We start from the raw sequence: 24,562 nt of genomic DNA, 5'->3' as shown, positions 1-24,562 counted from the left end.
AAATAGGGGTACAGAAGTCTAAGGTGATACAGATGAACAAGTGGGGGGAAGGGACAACTCTATTTCACCACAGCAGCCTCCAAGTATCTCCCCACAAACTCATATTAATTATTATAAGTTAATGAGTCAAATACTTATTAATTAACTATACATGCATGCTAAGTCGCTTCAGTCATGTCCAACTGTTTGGGACCGCATGGACTATAGCCCACCAGGCTCCCCAGTCCATGGGATCCTCCAGGCAAGAATACTGGAGTGGGTTGTCATGCCCTCCTCCAGGGAATCTTCCTGACCCAGGGATCGAAGCAGGTCTCTTAGGTCTCCTGCATTGACAGCTGGGTTCTTGACAACTAACACCACCTGGGAAGCTCCATTAATTAACTTTATAACTTTAGATATTTTGTATACAGTACTTTATATATATGTGTGTATATATATATATACATACATACATATCTATATAATTGTACAGAACCTTATACACAGAAACTGGCAGATACCACCTTAATCAAATGGCCTGTGTTGACATGGCCAGGGACAAATCAAGGTCATGGGCTTTCGGAAAACAATGCTCTTGGTGGAACACAGCATCCCTTCCCTGGGGTCCTGTCCCCAGTGCACGAGTCACATGGAAATGTGGAAATGTCAGACAAGCCTACCTGAAGGGTGGTCTGTATAGCAAGTGGCCTGTACTCTTCAAAAAGTGCCCTGGGGCGAAAGGCAAGGAGACTGGGAGACGTTCTCCTTTCAGCTGTGTGTCTATCATCCCAAGAGCCCAAACAAGAGTATCGTGTAGGATCAAGCTCCTAGTACCTAGGACAACGCCTGTGCTAGGAAAACATGTGCTCAGGGAAGTCTGTCGAATGAATTCACTTTGGACGTGATCTGGCACTGCTGATGGGTTCAGCACGGGGCTGGAAAACTTTCCCCAGGGGAGACTTGGTATCCACCTGAAGTCCCAACTGGCCTTCCTGGCAGAGCTGCCATGAAGACCAAGGAAGGAGGGATGGGAGTGGGGCGGTAGGGCTGGTTTCCTCTGCCTAGTCCCAGTAACCTTCCCTCTCGCAAGATCACAGAGATCCACAGCATCCTGTGGCAGAGACGGCAAAGGGGTCATTCCAGCCCAAATTCTGAATAAAGAGAAACAGAGAGCTCAAGACACATGTCCAGGGTCACACGGCAGAAAGCTAACGTGGTGAAGTCCTCTAAAACGGTGCGGGAGAGCAAAGCAAGCCCCTCTCAGGGAAGACTTAACTATGACATGTACAGTGGGCTGGGTGTTACCTCTTTGATCTGTTTTGGAGGGCACATCCAGACGTATGTATGTTCACACACCAACCCACATACGCACACTGACTGGTTTCATAGAGACCACGGGTGTTGCATCTCAGGGGAAAATGCAAGATGTGATGTGCACATTTTCACACGGCACAGATGTGGTGGCAACAAGGGCTCTCTGAACATCACAGGGAATGGAAGGCAAAGGTGCAGAGAAGAAAAGGAATGAAAAGGAATAATTAGCAAGTGATCAAGGTAAGTCACGTGGCAAGAAGAAATAATTTCAAGTCCCTACCCTCCATTGTGGTGTTGCTGATATTGGGGTTGGGAAGGGTATCACGGTGGCCTGCCCAGTTCAAATGCCGACCCAAACAGGGGTGCCTGCCAATATTCCATTTCTCACATGCTGCCGTCCAGTTTCTGCCTGTACTCCTCCATGGACACGGTGCTCATGCCCAGGTCATTTCTGAGCAGAGCCTGACTGCTGGAAACAGCTTCTTTATCCTAACCAAGCATTTGTGTAAACAGAACCCTGCTTGTCAAGTATTCACTTGACCCTTTGCCAAGTGCACTAGAGTTATTACTTTACTGACTAAGCCTGAGAGCCCTGCAAGATGGGTTGTTATTCCCACTTTCTTTCTAAGGTATCTGAGGCCAGACAGGTCAGATAACTTGCCCATCAGATACCATAGCTAGAGAGAGGGCAGGGCAAGGGTCAGAATCCAGGTCTGCTGGCTTCTGAGCCTAGCTACCTTCCAATATACCAACTCCTTCAACTTTTCCTAGAACCACAGACTGAACACAACAAGATGGAAAGAAATGAGCCAGGAAGAGTTGGTTATTCTGCTTCTTTCTAAACATTTTACATAGATTAATTCAATAATCAAAACAGCCCTTCCAAAAGCCATATGAACAGAGATACGAGCGCCATGGCCAGGGAGGTGATAGTACCCAAATGTAACTGTGCATCCCTTGGGAAGGAATCCTGCTGATTTGAAGCTTGTCAAGAGGATGGCAACTGACACAGAGAGGGCCTGAAAACCCCAGGGGATCTAGCAGGCCCTTCCCTAAAGGGCTCTGTGCTCCCACCTTCTGCAGCCTCATCATGCAGTCAACAAACATACAATATTTACCCCCATATTTAAACAAGCCAAGTTTCCTGGAGTGGGTAGCTATTCCCTTCTCCAGGGGACCTTCCTGACCCACGGATTGAACCCAGGTCTCCTGCAATGCAGGAGCTACCAGGGAAGCCCTAAACATATATATATGTTTAGTTAGTTCAGTTCAGTTCAGTTCAGTCGCTCAGTCATGTCCGACTCATTGCGACCCCATGGATTGCAGCATGCCAGGCCTCCCTATCCATCACCAACTCCCAGAGTTTATTCAAATTCACGTCCATTGAGTCAGTGATGCCATCCAACCATCTCATCCTCTGTCGTCCCCTTTTCCTCCCACCTTCAATCTTTCCCAGCATCAGGATCTTTTCAAATGAGTCAGCTCTTCACATCAGGTGGCCAAAGCATTGGAGCTTCAGCTTCAACATCAGTCCTTCCAATGAATATTCAGGACTGATTTCCTTTAGGATGGACTGGTTGGATCTCCTTGCAGTTCAAGGGACTCTCAAGAGTCTTCTCCAACACCACAGTTCAAAAGCATCAGTTTTTCAGTGCTCAGCTTTTTTTATAGTCCAACTCTCACGTCCATACATGACTACTGGAAAAACCATAGCCTTGACTAGACGAACCTTTGTTGGCAAAGTAATGTCTCTGCTTTTTAATATGCTGTCTAGTTTGGTCATGGGGCTTCCCTGGTGGCTCAGACGGTAAAGTGTCTGCCAGCAGTGCGGGAGACCCGTTCGATCCTTGAGTTGCGAAGATCCCCTGGAGAAGGAAATGGCAACCCACTCCAGTACTCTTGCTTGGAAAATTCCATGGACTGAGGAGCCTGGTAGGCTACAGTCCATGGGGTCGCAAAGAGTCGGACACGACTGAGCAACTTCACTTCACTAGGTTGGTCATAACTTTTCTTCTGAGGAGTAAGCGTCTTTTTACTTCATGGCTGCAGTCACCATCTGCAGTGATTTTGGAGCCCCAGAAAATAAAGTCTGTCACTGTTTCGATTGTTTCCCCATCTGTCTGCCATGAAGTGATTGGAACCAGATACCATGATCTTCTTTTTCTGAATGCTGAGCTTTAAGCCAACTTTTTCACTCTCCTCTTTCTCTTTCTTTAAGAGCTCTTTAGTTCTTCTTTGCTTTCTGTCATAAGGGTGGTGTCATCTGCACATCTGAGGTTATTGATATTTCTCCGGGCAATCTTGATTCTGGCTTGTGCTTCATCCAGCCCAGTGTTTTGCAAGATGTACTCTGCATAAGTTAAATAAGCAGGGTGACCATATACAGCCTTGACGTACTCCTTTCCCTATTTTGAACCCATCTGTTGTTCATGTCCAATTCTAACTGTTGCTTCCTGACCTGCATACAGGTTTCTCAAGAGGCAGGTCAGCTGGTCTGGTATTCCCATCTCTTTAAGAATTTTCCACAGTTTGTGGTGATCCACACAGTCAAAGGCTTTGGCATAGTCAATAAAGCAGAAATAGATGCTTTTCTGGAACTCTCTTGCTTTTTCGAAAATCCAACAGATGTTGGCAATTTGATCTCTGGTTTCTCTGCCTTTTCTAAAACCAGCTTGCACATCTGGAAGTTCTTAGTTCAGGTACTATTGAAGCCTGGCTTGGAGAACTTTGAGCATTACTTTACTAGCATATGAGATGAGTACAACTGTGCGGTAGTTTGAGCATTCAATATTTAGAACAGCTCTATGAAGTAGGTACTATTATTTTTTCTCATTTTCATATGAGGAAACCAAGGCTCAGAAAAGTTCGGTGACTTGTCTGAGGTTACGGAGAGGTGACAGTCCTGGGATCTGAATAGGGGCAGTCAGGATCCAGAGCCTTGGCTCTTAACCACTCTGTGTGTTTAGATGCCAGAGTCCTCAAAGCTTTGGAGGTCACTGACCCATCTAAACATCCGTTGCAAACTCCAAGATCTTTTCCTAGAAAAGTGCACACATTTAATTTTGCATTCCATCTTAGTGGTTCACACAGAGGTTACTTGAGCTTGCCTGCATGGGTGCTAAGTCACTTCAGTTGGGTCCAACTCTTTGTGACCCTATGGATCATAGCCCGCCAGACTCCTCAGTCCACGGGATTCTCCAGGCAAGAATACTGGAGTGGGCTGCCATGCCTTCTTCCAGGGGATCTTCCCAACCCAGGGATCAAACTTGTGTCTCCTGTGTCTCCTGTACTGACAGGTCGGTTCTTTACCACTGAACCACCAGGGAAGCCCATTTGAGCTTACTGAAGCCCAAGCAAGGATGCCAGGTTGAAGGCCCTCCTCTAGGCAATGAGCAGTGTTTGAGAATCTTTGAATAAGGTCATGTCAAGATTTTTTCCAAAAACCCAGTTTAGTGGTAGGGAGAACAGTGGAATAAGGGGAAGCCAGCAGTGGGAGGGGCAATGAGCAGTTACAACAAACATGAGTCACCCCATCTTGCACCCCATGTTGCCATCTTGCACCCCATGTTGCAGCCAGAGTCATTTTAAAATCGGAAACCAGGCCATGATCTGCTCACTTCACTGGCCTCTGGCTCCTGAAAGATGTCTTCACTCGGGGTGGGGGGGAGCACAGAGCCCCAAGGCTTCACAACCCATCCAAGAACAGCGTCTCTGACTCAGCATCAGATCCAAGCCCCGGGAGGCAAACAGCCAATCCCAAAGGGCACACGCTGTGTGATTCCATTTATGTAACATTCTTGAAATGATCAAATTATGGAAATGGTGAATAGATGAGTGGCTGCCAGTGGCGGCGGGAGGGGGTGGCAGGGAGGGAGGGAAGGAGGGAGGAAGGGAGGGAGGGAGGTGTGGCTATAAAAGGGCAACATGGGGATCCTCTAGAGGAAAGGACTGCTCCATGTCTCACTGTGGTCGTGGAGACAAAAAACTGGACACGTGATAACGTTAAATTAATAAGAATCAGGCTAACAAAATGAATAAAAATAACATGTGCGTGCGTGCTTGCCTGTAAACACATGCAGACAAGTAGAATCACAACAGGGGCTATCTGAGGACGACCAGGGGATTCCATCAATGTCAATATCTTGGTTGTGATATTGAACTACAGTTTTGTAAGACATTATCACCCTTCGCAGAAAGAGTATAAGGGACCTCTCTGTATTATTTCTTACAATTTTGTTGTGTTGTTGCTTAGTCGCTCAGTCATGTCTGACTCTTTGCGACCCCATGGATGGTAGCCCACCAGGCTCCTCTGTCCACGGGGATTCTCCAGGCAAGAATACTGAAGTGGGTTGCCATGCCCTTCTCCAGGGGATCTTCCCAAGCCGGGGATCGAGCCCAGGTCTCCCGCATTGTAGGCAGATTCTTTACCTTCTGAGTCACCAGGGAAGCCCTCATTCTTACGATAATTACCATAAAATTAAAAGTTTAAGAAAATGCACATACAAAAAAATCCCAAACCACCCAAATCCCCCTAATGATCTGGGTCCTGAGACCCCAGTACCATTCCCTCCTATTCCTGCCCTCTTTCCCCAAGAGCCTTTCATCCCAGTGGCCCTCTGAACACTGATATACTCCTGTCTCTTTCCTCCCTCACAGCCTATACACCAGGAAACACCATCCAACGAGGGCTCCTTCTGCGACTTCTTATCTTAGCACCTTGTTTATTTCTGTCATACACTTATCACCATCTCTAATCATATCACTGAGGTTATATGTGTGAATGCTTATTTTATTTCAGGATGTGGATGGCAAAGATACAAAGCTTTGGTGACAAAAATGTTTTCAACCTTCCCAGATCAAAACACACCGTGAAGAAAAAAAGCAAGCAAGCAAAAGATTAGCAAAAAAGTAGCAATCTGCATTCTAGAAAGTGAAGGGCCTTCATATGTAAAGTGGTCTTACAAATCAATAAAACAAACATCTCTGAGAAAAACAGCTGTGGTTATTGTTTTGTCCTCTGTGTCTAAACAATGCCTGACGTGTACACAGTGTGTGCTCGTGAAACATCTATTAAATGTTGGTTAAAATTCAACCAAAGTGAAGACAATAATCTGTTTTTAAACATGGGGTAGGTATCAAGCCTTTGCTCATTCCAATTGCTATGCATATATAATGCTTATTATGTGCTTGTAGGACTTGGTTCTAAGTGCCTACAACATACTGAGCAATTTAGTTCTCACAAGTACTGTTAAAATCTCCAGTTTTAAAAAAATCTTTTTATGTTATTTCTTGTTTGAATGACATTTATTTTGGTCATCTTCTACTAAATTCAGCTATTTTCTTTTTTCTTTTTTTTTTGTTTCATTTTAATTTTTAAAGTTGATTTTATTTTTTAATGGAAGAATAATTGCTTTACAGAATTTTGTTGTTTTCTATCAAACCTCAACAGGAATCAGGCATAGGTATACATATGTCCCCTCCCTCTTGAACCTCCCTCCCATCTCTCTCCCCCTCCCACCAATCCCCATTTTAATGATGCGGCCACAGAGGCAGAGAGGTTAGGGTACTTGCTTGAGGGCACAGAGCTAGGATCTGAACCCAGGCAATCTCACTCCAGAACCCATGCAGCTAACCACTGCCTCTTGAAACACAGTTCCTGAAGCCCTGGCATGCGGCGTTACCAGTCCCGCTGGCCAGAGAGGAAGCCTGAAGCCTAGAGAGGGCAAGTGACAAAGCCAAGGTCACGGAGTTAGGAAGCAGCAGAGTCGGGGGAAGCCTGAGCCAAGAAGACAGCAGAAGCACCCAGAGTGTGCCGGCGGGAGACACAAACTCACTCTTTTGATCAAAAGTCAGAAGCCAGCAGGGGCATGGGAGCCACCCGTCCGTCCTGAGCCCAGTGGGGTGCACAGGCCTCCTACTCCTCTTTCCTCTCTTGGCTGCAGACCCAGTGGAGGGAGGGGTGGCGGTGGAGGGGGTGGATCAGTGGACAGGATGCAGCCAGCCCCGTGACAAGAGGCACGTGCAGAGGGAGCCCAGGACAGCAGTGCCGCGGGGGAACCTCCCCCGGGAGCTGCTGACCCCTGAGACGCCACAATCTGAAGCCGGCCGGCAGCTTCCCTTGCTCTCCGGGGTAGCTGAGCCGGTCTGGCAGGGGGCCAGGAGGGAAGGGAAGACACAGCCTTCCCAGAACTGCTGCCCAGCGAGGGTTCCCGGAACCAGTGGCCGCATCAGCTGCCCCACCCAAAACAGAGGTTGGCCAGGCCAGGGCTCCGAGGTGGCCTGGCCTCTGCCTGCCTGCCCCACTCCCAACCCGAGAGGGGAGGGGAGGGGGCGTTGCTGGAGGGCTGCCTCTGCTGCCACCAGGAGCAAGAACCAGATACCTCACCCAGGAGCCTGCCAGGCTCCCTGTGTACCTACTGTGTGCTCCTGTCCTCACCAGGCTCTCCATGTGCCTACTGTGTGCTCCTGTCCTCACCAGGCTCTCCATGTACCTACTGTGTGCTCCTGTCCTCGCCAGGCTCCCCATGTGCCTACTGTGTGCTCCTGTCCTCACCAGGCTCTCCATGTGCCTACTGTGTGCTCCTGTCCTCACCAGGCTCTCCATGTACCTACTGTGTGCTCCTGTCCTCACCAGGCTCCATGTACCTACTGTGTGCTGCTGTCCTCACCAGGCTCCCCGTGTACCTACTGTGTGTGTCCATCCCCACCAGGCTCCCTGTGTACCTACTGTGTGCTCCTGTCCTCACCAGACTCCCTGTGTACCTACTGTGTGCTGCTGTCCTCACCAGGCTCCCCACATACGTACTGTGTGCTCCCGTCCCCACCAGGCTCCCCATGTACCTACTGCGTGCTCCTGTCCTCACCAGGCTCCCCGTGTACCTACTGTGTGCTCCTGTCCTCACCAGGCTTCCCATGTACCTACTGCGTGCTCCTGTCCTCACCAGGCTCCCCGTGTACCTACTGTGTGCTCCTGTCCTCACCAGGCTTCCCATGTACCTACTGCGTGCTCCTGTCCTCACCAGGCTCCCCGTGTACCTACTGTGTGCTCCTGTCCTCACCAGACTCCCTGTGTACCTACTGTGTGCTGCTGTCCTCACCAGGCTCCCCACATACGTACTGTGTGCTCCCGTCCCCACCAGGCTCCCCATGTACCTACTGCGTGCTCCTGTCCTCACCAGGCTCCCCATATACCTACTGTGTGCTCTTGTCCTCACCAGGCTCCCCGTGTACCTACTGTGTGCTCCTGTCCTCACCAGGCTCCCCGTGTACCTACTGTGTGCTCCCATCCCCACCCACTCGCCTGTGCCCCAAGTATTCTTTTTTTCTTTCATTTTCATTTATTATTTTTGGCTGTGCTGAGTCTTCGTCGCTGCTCGGGCGCTTTCTCTGGTTGCAGCAAGCATGGGCTACTCTTCACTGTGGTGTGTGGGCTTCTCACTGTGGTGGCTTCTCTTTGTTGCGGAGCACAGACTGTACGTGTGCGGGCTTCGGTGCCTGTGGCACACGTGCTGAGGTGCTCCGCAGCATGTGGAATCTTCCCAGACCAGGGATTGAACCTGCATCCCCTGCACTGGCGGGCAGAGTCTCACCCACTATGCTACCGCGGAAGTCCTGCCCCATGCACTCTCGGTGCAGGTGCTTTCCTAGCACTTACTATCTGCCAGCTCCTACAGAGGTGGAAAAGGACTTCATTCATTCATTCACTTCTTCCTCCTTGCCTTTGGCAAATATTTGAGCCAGAAGAAAAGTTGCTGGAGGGTCGAGGGCCCAGAGGTGAGACTATCAAAGGCCTGGGGGGTGTCAAGGGCAGAAGCAAGGGCCCCATGAAGAGGCCACTGGACTAGCCCAGGTACTAGTTGCCAGGTGTGCCAGGGTTGTAGGGCAGAAGAGGTAAGAATGGGTTAAATTCTAGATCTGATTGGAAGGTAGAGTCAACAGGCTTTGCTGACAGAATGGAGTTTGAGGGCTGGGCCAGAGAAAAGGGGATTAGAAGGAGTTAAAAAAAAATGATTCTGAGGGACTTCTCTGGTGGGCACAGTGCTTAAGAATCCATCCGCCAATGCAGGGGACGTGAGGCTGATCCCTGGTCCGGGAGGACCCCACAGTGCCGTGGGGCCACTAAGCCCGTGTGCCACGACTACTCTGCAACAAGACAAACCACCACCACGAGGAGCCTCACTGTGCACCGCGACGAAGAGTAGCCTCCGAGGGCAGCAACAAAGACCCAGCACGGTCAATACATAAACAAGCACATAAATAAATACTCCTTATCAAGTGACCCTGAGGGCTTTGGCCTGAGCCATTGGAAGGACGGAGGTCCACCCACCAAGATGGAGTGGACTGAGGTCAGGCACCAGCAGATACGTAGGAGGCTGTGAGGATGGAGTTGTCAGTGCTGAGAGGCGGGGAAGGTCCCCATGGTCCCACAGGGTCGGTGGGGGTGGGCAGCGTGGGTAAGTGAACAAGAATCCCCCAGGGGAGAGGCGGCGGTGTGTGGAGAGGAAGGAAGAACGTGCCCCAGAAGGCACGTGGCCCCGCCAGGGCAGGGAACCTGCCTCACCCTCTGTAAGGAGACAGCTAGCCCAGCGCTCGGCACAAAGCAGGAACTCCATAAAGGAGCGTGTGTACTTGACTTTATTCCTGTTTTTACACTGATACAGTGCTTCGTTAGAGACAGGCGCAGATCTAGGATTCTTAAGGACCCCTGTGAGATGAATACAATGATGAAACCCATTTTACAGTTTCTGAAGGAGCCTAAGAGAAGGAGGGTGTGGTCCGTTTCCCATCCCACAAGACAGGCCCTGGGCTGCAGTGATGGGTAAGGGTCACTGAGGATGAGAGCAGCGAAATCAGCAGGGTTGGAGGACAACACTGTCTACCAGGGATGGTAAGAGATTCAGACACCACCCCCAAGACAGTAGGGAGCCACTGAAGGCTATTAAGCAGGAGGGGAGCTGCTTTCCAGAAAGCTCACTCTGACCTGTGTGTGAATGACCGCAGGAGCAGCTGACAGAGGAGCGGGTACTGCCGGACCTGCAGAAAAACAGGCAGCACCAGCTGTCTGGAAGGTGGACGTGGCAGAACCTGGTGATGCCTAAGTGGCTGGGAGCTGAGAGCGGCAGGTGGCCTTGGGCTGGGGCTTGGGCGGATGGATGGATGGGGGGGGATGCCGGGAAAAGGCGTGGTCTTGGTGAGTCCAAATGGGTGATGGACCCAGGAGGCATCCAGGAGGCAGTCTGTCCTAGCATCCTGGAGCTCAGAGAGAAAGCTCACGCTGGAGGAGATAGGTTTGTGGGTCATCAGCTGTAGCTCAAACCCAGGGTTTGCTGTGCAGAGTAAGACACAGCCCCATCTAAGGGGCAGGGGAGGGCGGGTGACTGTGGACCTCTTTCATGGGACTCGCTTGGGCCAGACTCCCAGAGTGAGGGTCACCATCTCAGGGACGGGCTGGCATCCTACTCCAACAGCCACTTTATGTCAACGTGGACACTCAGGTTGGCTGTGGACATGTTGAGTCCAAGTGTCCACAGGAGAGGCATCTGGGTGTCTCCACCTAGCATTCTGGAAGCCACGTCCATCCTCAGAAGGTACCAATGTCCCCCAGGAAGGAAGCTGAGACTGAGGGACCTGCATGCAGACATCGCCTGCTGAGGCCTAACGGCCAGTCTCCATCACTCTACAAGCCCTTCTCCTGCTTCGTGTCTTATCATTCACGCACGCCTGCTGTGCACGGTCCAACACCCCTCCTCCCCGAGAAAGCCAGCTCCTACAAGGCCAGAGGTTATGCCCACCCTGTTCGCTGCTAGAGCCCTACAGCCTAGCACAGGGCCTGGCACACAGCAGGGGGTGTTCCAGAGATATTTGCTGAATGGAAGAATGAATGAATAAATGCCCCCTGGCTGTGTGCAGTGAGGTCTGGCCAGCCAACCCTGATGGAGGCAGGGATCCAACTCCCAGAACTGGTGTTTTCTGCCTTTCACTGCTGCATAAACACTGACCAATCCGGGCTCAGAGTCTCCTTGAATACCCCGATGCAGGCACCACACAAATCTTGGCCATCCCAGAGGGGAGGAGAGGGCTGACCTCCCAAGAGCTGGTAATTGAGGCATTATCATGATTAGTGCTCACTGCCCTGAGACACAGATACAAGATGTCTGGAGCTCTGGATGCTGATTAGATTTTGGCCGTCTTAGTGATAGTCACGGCTCCTGGTGCACCCCCTTCCTAAGGTCACCAGAAGTCACCATGATTTCCCCCAGTTCCTTGAGTCTTTAGAGATCAGGCCCTGGGCCCCTCTGCCCATAGGGCCCACCCTTCTTCCCCAGCTGAGGAACATGGAAGGTGCAACTATTATCATTCCCTTTGTAGACAGGGGGAAACTGAGGCCCAGAGATGTTCAGAAACCTGCCTGAGGATGCACAGCTAGTCAGCGGTGGGCCTGGGAAGTGAACCCAGATCTTCTGAGTCACACTACAACACCTGGCCTACAGGAAGCAGCCATAAACTCACTCTTTTTATATGCCACTCTGCTTTCTTCTCCCAGCAAGCCCCGTGTGGAAGATGTGGTCAAACCTCCCTTGCACAGAAGAGGAAACCGAGGCTCAGAGGTTTTCAGTAATAGTCCCAAGGAAGTGATGAGCTAGAATTTGACCAGGATTCCCAGGTGGCGTAGTGGTGAAGAATTTGCCAGTCAATGCAGGAGACACAAGGGACGTGGGCTTGATCCCGGGTCAGGAAGATCCCCTGGGGTAGGAAATCACAACCCACTCCAGTATTCTTGCCTGCAAAATTCCATGCACAGAAGAGCCTGGCAGGCTACAGTCCATGGGATCACAAAGAATTGGATATGACTGAGCGCACACAGGCACACACACACTGTTTGCCCAGCCCTTGCAAGGAGCATGTCTCAACAGTGACCAGGACTTTGCCCTCTAGGCAAACCTGGGTCTGCAGACAGGTGGGGTTGGGGGTGGGGCTCTCCTTGGAGTTCTTTCTGTTGTCTCATCCCTAATCATTCTTGGCCTGGTCAGGGAAACCCGTCAGTCCTGTGGGGCTACCCATGTGGGCAGGGACCCCAGAGCACCTAAGACACGGAAGCTTAACTCTGAGCGTGGGCTCTGCACAGACTGACTGAGAGACCTTGGCAAGCTGGGGTCCTTGGAGACCACAGAGCCTCGGACTCCTTATCTGTGAAAGGAGAGCAGGACCACTTTGCCTCCTGGGGTGGTTGAGGAGAGGCAAAGGGACCATGGCTGGCACGGCTGGGCAGAGAGGCCTAGGGCAGAGCTGATGGAACAGGTGACAGAGCCCGTCTCCCAGCGTCAAGTGACCACTCTGCAACCCTGAGTACACGGCAAATGCCTGGACACACAGACGGGGTCTCAGAGAACAGGCTGAGCGAAGGAAGCTGGGCTTGGGAGGGCGATATGTGCTCCATTTAGACAAAGCCCAAGAGGAGACAAACCAATCTTGGGGTTAGTGGTTGGGAGAGTGTCCTGGGAGAGGGTGGGGCGGGAGAGAAACTTCTGGGGGAGGCGCTGGTCACGCTTCATTTCTTGATCAGATGATACGTGCTCATGTTTACTTTTTGAAGCTGGGCCCTCACCTGCATGTACATTGCAATAAAAAGGAAAATTAAAAAAAAAAAAGGATGAGATGGAAAGGAAGAGAGCAGAGGAGAGTGTATGAAGTGATCAGGGTTTGTCACCAAAGGTCCCAGAACAGCCAGTTCTCAGGGCTGGTGGATCCCCAAAGACCCTGGAGTCCACAGCTGGTAAGACTGCAGGTCCCTCGAGGCCTTTGCACAGCACCATCAACACTCTGGCTACTTGCCCCCAATGACGGGGCGCTCACTCCCTCTGGGGGCAGCTTCCAGCCATCTCTCATGGCCATGGAGAGTCACCTCCCCCAGCGTCAACTCAAACATCTAAGAGACTTCAGATGCATGACCTCAAAGAGTAGAGAGGGGACAGTGGTGAATGCATGTCCAGCCCTAACAGGCAGCCGCCCACCACTCTGCTTTGCACCACATACGTGAAGGTCTAGGCCTCACTAGGACTCTCGATTTTCCACAAGAAGCTAGAAATCCAGATTTTTATGTATATTACTTTGATTTTTAAAAACCACACACCACATTTGTGATCCCCTTTGGCTTACAACCACCAGTTGATGTCCTCATGTGGTGGCGGGCGCAGGGCGGTTTGTATGCTGAGATGTCAGGACCCCCTACAAGAGGAAAGGAGCAACAGGTGAGACCCCCTGCACCTTCCCTAAGCTCTGGCACCCCCAAATGTTCCCTTCCTTCTGTCCCACTGGGATGCAGTTGTTATGGTGATGAGAGGAAGCAGGGCTAGAGGCACACCATCACCTCACTGCCTGCTCTTGTGTGGCTGAGCTGCAACACTTTGTCAGTGAGGAATTCCAAAATTTTGCAATCCTCACTGCCTTCCTCCTCAGTGGGGGCAGACATGAGGAGGTCAAAGAACAGTCCTAAAAAAAAAAAAGAACAGTCCTTACAGCCTTCCCGCCCCGCCCCACCCTCCCCGATATGCCATAGACTCCCCACTTCCCTCGGGCCATTTCCTCTGCCTCTGGGTGCCCTCCACCTACGCACCCTTCTGGTCAAACTCTACCTCTTTCCTCTGCCCACTTCACAGCTCTGTCTGTCTCTCTGTCCCAATATCCTCTCCATTCTCATAAAGGGTGAGGCATGCCTGTCATTTCTCTGTCTTTCCAGACTAAAAGTCCTCCAGGGCAAGGATTGTGTCTTACTCATCTTTGCAAACACGGAACTCAGCCAACCAATGCCTGCGAAACTGAAGCTGTCGGCTGCCTCATCATGGGTGAGCTCCTCCCTCCAGGCCTTTGTACATGCCATTCTCACTGCCCGGAATGCTGGTCAATATTTGCACCCAGTGACTCATATGACTACAGGTATGTTTACAAGGTCTTTCATATTCACTATGTTATTATTTTCACAAAAACCCTAGAGAAGGGCAAAGCAAGTCATATCCCCATTTTATGGTTTAGGAAATTGAGGCCCAAAGAGGGAAAATGACTTGCCCAAGATTGCTGAGCAAGTGAGTTGCAGAGCTGAGACTAAGATGCAAGTTTTGTTTTGCTTTTTTTTTTTTAAAACTCATCTGGGTACCAGAGCAGCGTCAAAAAAAAAGTCCGACAACTTTAGAGGGGAAGAAAAGAAAACAATTGGAAAATTAGTCAAGGAAAATGCAAATAAAGATAACAGGTATAGAAATATTATTGTTGTTGTTGTTTGTTGTTGTTTAGCCGCCAAGTCGTGTCCGACTCTTTTGCAATCCCACAGACTGCAGTGTACCCCGCTCCTGTGTCCATGGGATTTCCCAGGCAAGAATACTGGAGTGGGTTTCCTTCTCTATTTCCTTCTCCAGGGGATCTTCCGAACCCAAGGATCAAACCCGTGTCTCCTGCATCCGCGGGTGGATTCTTTACCATTGGGTCCTATTAATACTGAATAAAATGGATTTCAAGTCATCAAAGTATTAAAAGAGAGAAAGGTAGCTCTTTTATACTGATAAAAGGAGCAGCTCACCAGGAAGGTGTAAAAGTCATGAACTCTCTTCTATTCATACGTTCTATTTACACGCACCAGAAAACAAAGCTTCCAAAAACGAAGCGAAAAACTAAGGGCTTCCCTGGCGGGCCAGTGGTTAAGAATCCGCCTTGCAGTGTGGGGGATGTGGGCTGAATCCCGGTCAGGGAACTAATGTTCCCCCGTGTTTTGGAGCAACGAAGCCTGTGCCACAACGAGAGCGCCTGGGTGTTTGTGCTGTGACGAAAGATCTAAAACTTGATATAGCTAAATAAATATCTTTTAAATGACACAAAAAGCTGAGAGCAGGTCAAGGAAAAATGAACAGAGCTCCCGTGAGTGTTGGAGATGAAGCAGGTAGAGAAAGCTACACGAAAAACATGAAAAATACAAATAAGATAATTAGTAAACATGACCTAGATAGATATATTTTTAGAACTTTACACCCAGCCAGAAATACACATCCTTTCAACTACGAGAGGAACAGACAAAAAGACTGATCAGAAAATCCTACAAAGAAGATCTTGACAAATTTTCCTTCACTGATGTCATAGAAGCTACAAATATTGACCACTATGCCACAGAAATCAACCACCAAAATATAACTTAAAAATTCCATCCACCTTAAAAAACTATAAACATAGAACAATTTAACCGAAAAAGAAATTATTAACTATTTCAGTAGTGAATGACTTTGTGTAACAAAAACTGTGTAATAGTCATAGCCGTACTTAGAAAAAATTATAGCTTGAGGTAGATTTATTAGGAAACAAGAAAAACTGAGAACAATTGTTGGCCACAAACAAGGAGTCTCAGAAAGGAAGAAACCCTTATTGATAGCAGCTCATGTAGAAGAGGGGCTTCCTGGGTGGCTCAGAGGTAAGGAATCTGCCTACAATGCGGGAGACCCAGGTTCAATCCCTGGGTTGGGAAGATCCCCTGGAGAAGGAAATGGCAATCTGCTCCAGTATCCTTGTCTGAGAAATCTGATGGACAGAGGAGCCTGGTGGGCTACATTCCATAGGGTCGCAAAAGAGTCGGTCACTACTCAGTGGCTAAACAGTAGAAGGGAATTCTGGAGGGAATTCTGGAGGATTTAGCTGACAAATCCAATACCAGCCCCAAGTGGTATGTGGCCACTGCAAAGTAGGACTGGTATCAACAGAGGTGTGGGTTCCAGACCAAGGAGGTGATAGTCTCCCTCTCTGACGGGGGCAGGCTTTGGGAGAGGCAATGGTTTGTATGTGGGGCTCCGACCAAGTGGATCCTGTACAAAGCCATTTGAACAGGAAGAATGACAATGAATTATGGCTGTGTTGTCTGAATGAGAGAACCATTAAGGGGACTTCCCTGGTGGTCCAGTGGCTAAGACTCCATGCTCCCAATGCAGGGGGCCCAGGTTCGATCCCCTATCAGGGAACTAGATCCCACATGCCACAAGTAAGACCTGGTGCAGCCAAATAAATAAATACATAAATGTTTTTTAAAAAGAAAAAGAGAGAACCATTGGACTGGATTGGAGGGCAATGTCTATAGCCTCCAAGGAGCAGAACAAAAACTAGAAAGTGAAAGCTCCTGGAGAGCTGAGCTGGTTAACTCCCAGGAAACATCTTCTCCTAGTTAGAGCTGTCCAACAGCAGGAATCTGGCTTCTAGAAGGGCTACTCCTCAGAAGCAAGACTGCTGGGAGGCCAGGGGCGGGGGTCGGTCTGCGGGCTTGGAGGGCTGCCCCCGCAAAGGACTGGCATCCCTCCTCTCCCTCTCCGGAGAAGTTCCATTTCCTCTTTTAAAAAGACAAAACAATTTTCTGACTGTTTCAGGAAACCCTCAGCCTTTCCACAGTTCTCCAAAACAGTCCTTGGTGACTACACTCCCTTATTTCTAACCAAGAAACCTAGTTCTTTTAAACTCTGTTCCGTGGGCTGGACGGCTCAGAATAGTGGTTAAACTTTGCATACTTTTCCAGCCCCGGATTTGAAACCAGATTCTGCCACTTCTGAGCTGCGTTGCCAGGTTAAGTCTCTTCCCTGAGCCTCAGTTTCCTCCCCAGGGAAATGGGGAGACACCCATGCGTCTACCCGCCTCCATGTACCACGATGCCTAATGGGGGAGTCGGTCCCCCGCTGCCTGCACCCCCACTGTGCCCCCTCTGCTTTAAGGTGCCCTCCCTGTCTGCCATGCTGGGGAGGATGCTCACCGGCAAAATAATCTGTAAAATGATCTGCACAATGATCGGATCACCTGTGATCTCAAGCCTGGGCTGACCACGTGCACAGAGGTTATCCATGGCAGGTAAGCACTAACAGTGGATGGTGACAGGTGGGCCTTTAGCATTGGAATAGTTTGCATGATGTGCTTAAACACAGTAGTAAAAGCTGAGGACCCTGGAGTTATCGGATTCACAGCTGTGTGACTCCCAGACAAGTTACTAAATCTGCTGCCCTGTCTTTTTATATATCTGTAAAATCTGGATAAGAGCAGGTCCCACCTTGTACGGTTTTGGCACAAGATGAATGAGGCAATGCAGGTGTCTGGCTCCCGCTGGCCTTTCTGACTTCTCTCCCCTCCCCTCTTTGCCTTGTTTCAATTCCGTCCAACCACATCAGCTTCCCTGTGCTGAGTCAGACATACCTCAGGGCCTTTGCACTTGCTGTTCCTTCCGCCGGGATCACTCTTTCCCCAGATATCTGCCTTTCTATTTCAGGTCTTAGCTCAAAAGTCACCTCCTCCACTAGACAGCCAGCCCCACAAAGACCCTGGCTTCTGTGTCAGTTGCTGCTGTGTCCACAGCCTCCACACACTTGCTGAGTTGAGTGCAAGCAGCAAGCCCCATGCAAGCACTCGAGACGGCATGCGTGCCTGTCACTTTTAGCTTTCCAAACGGGATCTGCAGGCTGGAGGCTGTTAGTCCCTTCACAGTCCTGTTGCTCAGAACACCTCCTCCTTTTCAGGAAATCTGTTCCACCAAACCCTGGAGGGCCAGGCTTCTCCTCCCGTCACCAGGATCTGTCTCCTCCCTCTCTCCTGGAGGGAGAAGGAGGGGGACTCAGACACCAGCTCAGAGGGTGAACTTGCCCAGTGAGTCATAGCTCCCACGCCTGCTTTGGTGAAGATCTGGATTTCTTAAGTGCCAACGAGGAGGTGAAGAGGCCTGAGGGGGCCCCAAGAATGAGAATGAGTCAGTCGGAGGCAAACCCGAAACCTCAGAGGCATCACCACTTCTTGGAAAGGCACAGATGTGCGCACGTAGAACAGTGCACCCAGAGTAGGGGCAAGTGGCAGGCCCGGAAGTGGGGCCAGTGGGCTGGACAAGACCTTTTCTAGCATCCTCTGTGGTTTCCTCCATCTGGCCCACTCCTCCAGGGCCCCTTGGCCTTCTAAATGTGCCTTCTCAGAGAGCCTCCCCCAGCTCCGCCCGCATCCTGCTCTACTTTCTTCTGAGCACTGTCTCTATGGGACACGACACGACACTGCAGAAGACATGTCCTCCCGCAGCCCAGGCGCATTTCCAAATTCAGAATTACTCAGATTAGAGAAAGGTTATCTTGTATAAAATATACCACCCGTCATAAGGATCCCTGCCCCGCACGGGGCCCAAGGAGCACCCCGTGATCAATCACATGTGCATCTCTGCAGCAAGACACACGAGCCTTCACACCATGGGGAAGAAATGAAGACTCCAAACAGTCTCATGTTTAGTTCATGTCAGGTCTTGCTTCCAGCTGAGTGATGAGAACACTTCCGGTTTTCAGAGCTTGTGGATTTCAAATGCTAGATAAGGAGTGACCCACTCCAGTACTCTTGCCTGGAAAACCCCATGGACGGAGGAGCCTGGTAGGCTGCAGTCCATGGGGTCGCTAAGAGTCGGACACAACTGAGTGACTTCACTTTCACTTTTCACTCTTTCATGCACTGGAGAAGGAAATGGCAACCCACTCCAGTGTTCTTGCCTGGAGAATCCCAGGGACGGGGGAGCCTGATGGGCTGCCGTCTATGGGGTCGCACAGAGTCGGACACGACTGACTCAACTTAGCAGCAGCAGCAGCAGCAGAGAAGGAGTGTAGCTCTGTGCGTGTGTGTTTGTGTACTGCTTGTTTTCACAACTCGAAGTCAAATTCCTGGAGGACGAGGACTCTGTGCCAGTCCTCTGGCACCTTGCCTGGCACACGCGTGTGTATGACTAAGCCACTTCAGTCGTGGCCGACTCTTGGCGACCCTATGGACTGTAGCCCACCAGGCTCCTCTGTCCAGGGGATTCTCCAGGCAAGAACACCTGGGAAGCCCTGCCTGGCGCACAGGTGCCCAATAAATATCCGAAGAAGAAATGAATGAGGAAGTCGGGAGCTGGATGTGAAGGAGTGACTCTGTCCTCACTGGGGAGAGAAACAGCAATCACAGAGCCACGGGCAAGGTCTCTCCAGACAATCGTCTCACAAATGCTGCCCCTCCCCCCTCCAAATACCCATTTTACTGACGAGCAAACTGAGGCTGAGAGGTTAAGCAACTTCCTCCAGATCCCACAGACAGGAAGAGCAAGTTCACAATTGAATCTGGGGCCCCTGACTTTAAACCTGTGCCCTTCTCTCTGCCTCAGGCTCAGAGAAGCAAGGCAACAGGGAATACAGCCCATCAGATGCAGGGTCCCGTGGTCTGTCCAGGACCCGCCGCCTCCACTGGGGTCCTCCCATCCACATTCTTAACAGGGCAAGTTTGGACGATGTCTAGGCAAGCCATCAGCCTCTCTTCTAGCCGAGCCAAGGGAAATCGGGTCAAACAACTCTGGGCATGTCTCTGGCCCTAAGGAATGCTCCCAAAGATGTCCCTTTCAGCCACCCCAGCAGACTGGCATGATGGGAAAGGACACAGGTTGGGAAGGAAAGCAGGTTCAAGTCCCTCCACCTATCACTCCCAGATATGCAACCTTAGGCAAGGCTACTGGCACATCTCTGAGTCTTGGTTTTCTTACCTCTAAAATGGGTGGGTAGACTCAATGTCTGGAGAAGGCAAAGGCACCCCACTCCAGTACTCTTGCCTGGAAAATCCCATGGACGGAGGAGCCTAGTAGGTTGCAGTCCATGGGGTCGCTAAGAGTAGGACACGACTGAGCGACTTCCCTTTCACTTTTCACTTTCATGCATTGGAGAAGGAAATGGCAACCTGCTCCAGGGTTCTTGTCTGGAGAATCCCAGGGACGGGGGAGCCTGGTGGGCTTCTGTCTATGGGGTTGCAGAAAGTCAGACACGGCTGAAGCGACTTAGCAGCAGCAGCAGCAGCAGCAGCCTCAATGCCATCCAATGGGAGTCATTTATTTGCTTAACAAATACACAGTGCTTACCACACACCAGGCACTGTTCTGTATGCCTGATGCTTATGAATTCAATTCATCACTACAAAAGGTGTAAAGTAGATATAATAATTTCACAAATGGGAAAACTAAGGCCCTGAGACAGTGGCTCCGTAAGAAGTAGCACATGGACATCCCTGTTCAGTGGTTAAGAATCCACCTGTCAGTGCAGAAGACATGGGTTCGATCCCTGGTCCGGGAAGATCTCACATACTGCAGAGCAACTAAGCCTATGCACCACAACTATTGAGCCTGTGCTCTAGAGCCTGAAAGTTAAAATGAGGGTGAAGTTGCTTGGTCCTGTCCGACTCTTTGCAACCCCATGGACTATAGCCTCCCAGGCTCCTCCGTCCATGGGATTTTTCCAGGCAAGAGTACTGGAGTGGGTTGCTAGTAGCCGCAATTACTGAGCCCACGCTCCACAATCACTGAAGCCCGTGCGCCTAGAGCCCGTGCTCCGCTATAAGAGAAGCCACCACGATGAGAAGCCCTCACACTGCAACAAAGAGTGGCCCCTGCTCTCGCAACTAGAGAAAGCCCTCGCAGCTCAGCCATAAATAATAAATAAAGAGAAGAATGATCAGAGCCAGCATTTGAACCTGGGCGACCTGGCTCCAGAGTCCATGCTCTTAACCTCCAAGCTGTACGTCTTGACAGGTGACAACAGACAGGAACACTGACTGTGGACGTATTGTGTGTTGGAAATCGCGCTAGGGAGCTTATAAAACATGATGTCATTAACAACTCACAAAAGCTCAGTTTTACAAATGTGAGGAAATGAAACACCCAGGGGGCTTGTGTCTCTGGCTCCACTCCCAGGTGAGATCAAGGGCAGTGGGCATTTGATCCCGAACTCTCTCCTCTGAACTCTCTCCTCCATCCGGGGGTAGGGATCGGGGGTGGGGGATGCTTGAGAAAAGGAGGTCCAGGAAAGGGTCTTTCTTCTCACATCCCTGATACTTTGTCTCAGCTCTTTTTTCTGGATCTGAGCACCAGGAAATTGTGAATGCCTTCGGGGACAGTTCCTGTCTGCCTGGGCTTTCTGCAACCGTGGGCTTTAGTTGTACAGATGTCTGTACAGTAAAGCACATCAGTCACTGAGTCACTGCCCAGAATTTGGAAATGCTCAGGTCATCCTGGACCTGCTGGGAACTGAGTGTGTTGTAATCCGGGCTACAGGCTAGTGCTTCTCCCTCCCTGCGAACTTCCCACAGCCTCCCCCAAGATTTGACTCTAGATATCCAGAGTGGGGGTCCAGGAATCTGCACTGTGATTTTTATGGTTCGGGCAAAAGTAAAACACATTGGCCTATACTCCTCTCATGGCATGCAAGGCCTTTCATGACATGTCCCACCTTTCCATCCATCACTGGCTTTCCCCCCTTTCCCCCCAAATCCCTGCATGACCCCCTAGCCTTTATCTATGCTGTTCCCACTGCTCAGCATGCTGCTCCCTCTCATTCTACATCTACCAAGCTCCCCCACTTCTCTCCCAGGGCTGGCTCACAGGTCCCTGCTCCATGAAGTCCGTCCCATTGCCTCATGAAGGTTGATCACCCTCACCTTATACTTCCTCTCTTTCTCAGAGCTCTCCCCTGCCCCCACAACCGCTTCACCCAGGGGGAGCTCCTTGAAGGCAACCACCAGTGCCCTGAACAGCACTCAAGCAGTGCCCAGTGGGAGCCCAGTGAGGGCTAATATGTGAATGAATGGCTGGGGTAGGTCATCCCCCTTTCCACATCTCATCAGGCTCATCTGTACTCACGGTGGGCCTAGCTGAGTTCAAGTGGCCTTTGCAGGACTCTGCAATGCCCTGACTATGAGGGAAGCCCACACTAACATAAACCCGAGCCTCAGTTTGCCCACTGAACTTGAGGATTTTCATAAAGGCTCTGATGTCCCAGCAAATGCCTGGTGTTCCTTAAAGGCCACCCATAGGGGAAGAGCTGCAGGGGAGGGGTCACACCTCACAGAGGGCAAATGCCAGGGTTTCAACAGGGTAAGTGCTGGCCTGGCGGGGGGGGGGGGGTCGGGTGGTGATCTGTGAATCTTAGCAGCAGGCATCAAGTTTGCTGGTCCCCAGTGTCTCCTGATTAAAAGAAATACAGATTTTGTTCAGGGAAAAGAAGAATCATCTAGATCCTGGGATTTACTGAATCTGAACCTCACCAAAAAGAGCCTGGGAATGTGCATCTTAATAGAATCCCCTGGAGAATGTGTTCATAAAATAGTTTGACAAATTCTGTTGTTTTGTGGACGGCTCTGGCTCTGGTGCCAGAATGACTAGGTCTGAATCCTGCTCCGCACTTGCCTTGTGGGCATCAGCTTGGGCAAATCATTAAAGCTGCCTCTGCCTCAGCAGTCCTCATCTGCAAAATGGCCACAATAGGCACAGAGCACCAACCAGAAAGGCTATTTTGAGATTTAACTCAGAACACTTTCAATGCTCAGGACAGACCTGTACAACGTAAGTTCCAGCAAATGTTCGCTATTATTGGGCCCATCTAGTATTCAAATAAGGAGAGCAAAGGTCGAAAGGCCTAGTTTCACTCGATTCTTTGATCCAGTCTCCAACTTCAGAGTTTTCAGAACTTTCCCCACCCATTCTCTCCCCGGAATCCTCACCAACTTCCTGTGCGCGGGCTGGGAGTGAAAGCCCAGAGAAGAAGCGGGAGGGGAGTCGGGGCGGGGGGTGGGGGGCGGTGATGACCCAAGATCTGTCTCACCGCCACGCTCAAGACGCTCCCAAGCACCCCAAGAGGCCGCCCCTCTGACTCGTTAGGGACAGGTGCGTTTGTGGGCGCGCCGGGTGTTCCAGCACCCAGGACTAGCCTCCCCAGCCCCGGTTCAGCTGCGCCGGGTCGAACGGACGGAGTCGCCGCAGCCCCGCTCGCCGAGAAGAGCCGGCAGGTGGGCGATCCCCGCTGGGGATCGGGTGATCCCGGGGTCCCCGCCGCCGGCAGTCCAGCGCTCTCCGGGCCGCCGCGACATGCCCGGGCCGATTCCCCCCACCTCCCACCCGTACGCGGGCGCCGGGTCCTACCTGCGCGCTCCGGGTCCATTCGCCGCGCCAGCCCCAGAGCGGGAAGTAGGGGACCCCCCGGGAGGCCGTCCCTGCCCTGGCCGCGCCGCGCGGGGCTTTCCTGGGCGCCGGGCGAGCCCGCCCCGCTTCCTGCGCCCCGCCCCGTGCCCGCCCATTGGCCTGCGCCGCCCCGCCCCGCGCGCCCCGCGCTCCCCTGGGCGCCCTCCGGGTGGGGCCGCCGCGGGTTCAGGCAGCGTCCCTGTTCCCTCAGTCCCTGCAGTCGAGAGGCTTCCGATCTCTCCAGGAAGCGACCCCAGCCCCTGGGCCCCGCGGCCACCGGAGGTCACACCCCAGCCAAAAGAACTCCGCAGGGCTTCCCCTCGCTTTCAGAATAAAATCCCAGCTCCCGGATTTGGCATCAGCCCGTCCGTCGCCCCGGCCCCTGCCATTCCCGCTGAGGCCCCCAGCTGCCTCTCTCCGCAAGAGGGCAGGTGCATTCAGGATTGGGGGGCTGGGCATCTTGAAGCCTGCTCCCTTTTCCAACAAGCCCAACTTCTCCTGAATGCGGATGTGTGTTCTTCCCTTCAACAAATGTTTTCGGAGCGCCTACCATATGCCGGATTCCAGAAAATTTTAGATAGTAAAACAGTTCTTCAATAAGTACTTAGTACCGTCTGGCAGCTCCCTTTCTAAGGCCCTGCATATATTAATATTAACCGCCAGCTACCCTGTGAGGGAGGTATAGTGCTGTCCCTCAGCTTTTTAGATGGGAAAACCGAGGCACAGAGCCTTTGTGGGGAAACTTGTTCAGAATCATGCAGCCGGTGTGGGGTTTGAACCCAGGCACCATGGATCACTAATCCCTTAAAAGCAACATCGTAAAAGTGGTGATGGAGCCCAGAAGGTAGGGGGAAAACAGTAAATGAATAAAATATTTCAGGTAACAAGAGATACCAAGAAGAGAGTAAAACAGAGAGAGACTTGTCTCCTTCTCAGGGATGAGAGATTTGAGCTTCAAGCCTAAGGAGGACACCGGCTAGACTAGTTTAGAAGGGGGAATAGCCAGTGCAAAAGTCTGGGGATAGGAACCAATTTAGCAGGTTGGAGGAATTGCCTGGAGGTCAGATTGACTGGAGAGCCCTCAGGAGGGGAGAGGGGAAGAAGGTCAGGTCGGAGGTATGCAGACTTAAGCTGGACAGTGCCAAGGTCCCTTTGTAAACCTGAAACCTTTTGCTCCGTCTTGGTGTCTCTGAGTTTGTGCATGGCTCAGGTGGTAAAAGAATCTGTGCATCTGCCTGCAATGAGGGAATCCCAAGTTCAATCCCTGGGTCGGGA

At 51.2% G+C, this 24,562-nt stretch overlaps 1 protein-coding gene across 5 annotated transcripts in view; it reads right to left on the bottom strand.

Annotated features, from left to right (window-relative positions):
* Positions 1-23,384, bottom strand: part of IL4R (interleukin 4 receptor) — a 52,058-nt gene extending 28,674 nt beyond the window's left edge. For 2 of the 5 annotated variants that reach the window (XM_065924538.1, XM_065924541.1), the window contains exons 1-2: positions 23,249-23,331; positions 13,424-13,518 (exon numbers count right to left, since the gene is read on the bottom strand). The gene's annotated coding sequence lies outside the window, so the exon portion shown is untranslated. Of the gene's footprint in view, positions 1-7,127; positions 7,402-13,423; positions 13,519-23,248 lie in introns of those variants that run through there. The other 3 variants (XM_065924536.1, XM_065924537.1, XM_065924539.1) reach the window with 3 other exon arrangements.
* Between the last annotated feature and the right edge of the window lie 1,178 nt (positions 23,385-24,562).

Source organism: Muntiacus reevesi, chromosome 2 (genome assembly GCF_963930625.1).
Source record: "Muntiacus reevesi chromosome 2, mMunRee1.1, whole genome shotgun sequence".
Classification (NCBI taxonomy): Eukaryota; Metazoa; Chordata; class Mammalia; order Artiodactyla; family Cervidae; genus Muntiacus; species Muntiacus reevesi.
Note: the sequence above shows the minus strand (reverse complement) of the source record. Positions and strands in the feature narration are given on the sequence as shown.